Here is a 2,627-nt window from a genome sequence, read left to right as displayed (position 1 = left end):
CCGCTGCCTGCCGAGGAAAAATAAGAAGCCCCCCGCGTACGCGAAAGGCCGTCCCGGGTACCATTCTCCTGTGCGCTCACACACCCCTCCCCGGGGTATGTGGGTCTGGGCGGTAGGTTGAGAAGCCTCGAGCCCTCCTTTGTTCTCCTCCCCGCTGGAGGGAGGGACGGGGAGGCCGAGCGCCCGGGCAACAGGGCCGAGATTTGAAAACAACCCTCCAAAGCATCCCAGTCTTTTGCGGCCGGCTGACACGAGAGTGAAAAGGGGGGCGCCTCCGAGTGTCCCCAAACCAGAAAGCGCGACTCTTAACGGTGGATCACTCGGCGCGCGCGTCGAAGAACGCAGCTAGCTGCGAGAATTAAGTGTGAATTGCAGGACACATTGATCATCGACACTTCGAACGCACCTTGCGGCCCCGGGGTGCTCCCGGGGCTATGCCTGTCTGAGGGTTGCCCCTCCATCTATCGCCTCCATGGCGCAGCTGGGGTCCCCTCGCAAGGGTGACAACGAGGGAGGCCTGAGGCTCCGTGCCCTGATGGTCTCTTCTCCTTTATCCCTTACGTCCCCCCAAGGCCAGACTCACCTGCCCTGGGCCCACCTGATGGGGTTTACCATCGTCACTCCCCCCGTTGCGACGTGAAACCCTGTGGCGCAATGAAGGTGAAGGCCGGGGCGCTCCGGCCGAGGTGGGATCCCGCCGCCCGCTCCGGGGGGTTGACACGGCGGGTGCACCATCGGCCCGCCTCTGTCGGGGAGGTGGAGCATGAGTGCGCGATAGGACCCGAAAGATGGTGAGCTATGCCTGGGCAGGACGAAGCCAGAGGAAACTCTGGTGGAGGTCCGCAGCGACCCTGATGTGCAAATTGGTCATCTGGGTATAGGGGCGTTTGTAGATGTGCTTGGCCCGTACGGGGATCGAACCCACGACCTTGGTGTTATTAGCACCACGCTCTAACCAACTGAGCTAAATGGCCATAGGTGTGGTCCCTGGGTATAGGGGCGAAAGACTCACGGAGACCACGGGCAGACGTACAGGGGCCTGATCAACCCCTGGACCGTACGGGCTGCTGTGCCTGCCGCAGGCGAGAAGCGAGAACCCCTTCGGGGCACGGAGACTACAACCGGACGTACGGGGGTCTGACCCACCCCTGGACCGTACGGTCTGCTGGCTGCCGTGCCTGGTGCAGGCGAGAAGCGGGAACCCCTTCGGGGCACGGAGACCACAACCGGACGTACGGGGGTCTGATCAACCCCTGTACCGTACGGGCTGCTGGCTGCCGTGCCGTCCTCAAATTGCTTGGCCTAAACAAAAGTCAATTTTTTGTGACAACAGTGATGACCGTGACTTAGCACTGGAGGTGTACCCCAAGACAGTGACCTAAGTGTGGGTGAAGTCTGTGGTTCATGGGCGGAAAGTTGAATTTTGGGTGAAAAACCATACTTTCACACTTTGAAAATTTCAGACATGTGTCAGACTTCCAGGCAGGGGGAAACCGCTGGAGGTGTACCGAGGACACTTCCAGAAGCCTGGGGAAGCTTTTCTGGAAGAGTCCTTGACACTTGGAAAATTTTGGGCAATTTTCTGAGAAAAAAAAAAATCACATTTCCCCTTACCCCCCACCCAAGAGGGGCTTCAATATGTTGCAGAGTACCCCGAAAGGGTCCCCAAAGTGGGAGAAAAGTGAGGCAAGTCAAAGAGGCAAAGATGAATGTACATTTGAATAATTTTATTAATGTCAGATAAAAATTGACATATTCACAAGGGCTTTGTTCTCCTGATTGGGATGAGCCGAATATTCTTGAGACTATACTCCTCAGTAGAATCGGATGACTCGGTATCACTTTCCGTGAGGTCTACCACCTCGTTATCCAATTCACTGGTTGATGCCATTACTGGCGACATAATTTTTGCGTCCTCATGATTTCCTGCGTTGAACACTAGCTCTTGGGCACGGCACATATCGGTCAGGGTCTTCTCCCGGTAAACTCTCTCGGCCACATCGTTTGTATGTGCCAAGTAGCGTGCAAACAAGCGCTTTTCGCAATCTGTGTATTGTGACAAAGTCCATGTCTCGCAAATCCGCCGTACAAGGTGGCTGGTGATGTTTGGGAGGTTGTAGCTACGGAGGAAAGCACATTGTTAGTACTGGTTGCTACTTATGGCTGTGGGTCACTTGACTTGTGGCTACCTTACCTTGAATGGTATCGTCTGAGTCTCATGGATGGATTTTTTATGACCTTCCCGGTACACGTCACGAAAAAGTTTGTGATAATCTTTCGGCCAAAGGTAAAGACCGGTCTGACATATTCCGCATACGCATTGAACCACTGAAAAAGAAAAAAAATATATATATGTTACTCTCCAGTCTGGGGGCACCCCTCCAAAAGGTTTTACATGGGGACAAGAGAGTGTTTTGCTCCCCACAATGAGTGGGGTTGCCTGGGTTCCCTGGCTTTGAGAAAAGCTTACCGATTCCTCTTCCTCTGAAAGTACAAAAGTTGCTACCTGAGAGGTGGAGCACTTGTGAGTCTTCACACCCACAATTGTCTTGCGTCTTCCTTGGTACGTGTGATGGATCCTCTCATTCCACTCTGAAACCTACGATGTGAAAAAAAAAGGTGGAAAA

The 2,627-nt window shown here is 54.1% G+C and overlaps 1 non-coding gene across 1 annotated transcript; it reads left to right on the top strand.

Moving 5' to 3' along the window:
* Positions 1 to 300: 300 nt before the first annotated feature.
* LOC138643649 (5.8S ribosomal RNA) lies at positions 301 to 452 on the top strand. The gene has a single exon (XR_011314234.1). It is a non-coding gene; the product is annotated as a 5.8S ribosomal RNA (ribosomal RNA).
* Positions 453 to 2,627: the final 2,175 nt, after the last annotated feature.

The sequence above is a fragment of the Ranitomeya imitator genome, chromosome 6 (genome assembly GCF_032444005.1).
Source record: "Ranitomeya imitator isolate aRanImi1 chromosome 6, aRanImi1.pri, whole genome shotgun sequence".
Classification (NCBI taxonomy): domain Eukaryota; kingdom Metazoa; phylum Chordata; class Amphibia; order Anura; family Dendrobatidae; genus Ranitomeya; species Ranitomeya imitator.
Note: the sequence above shows the minus strand (reverse complement) of the source record. Positions and strands in the feature narration are given on the sequence as shown.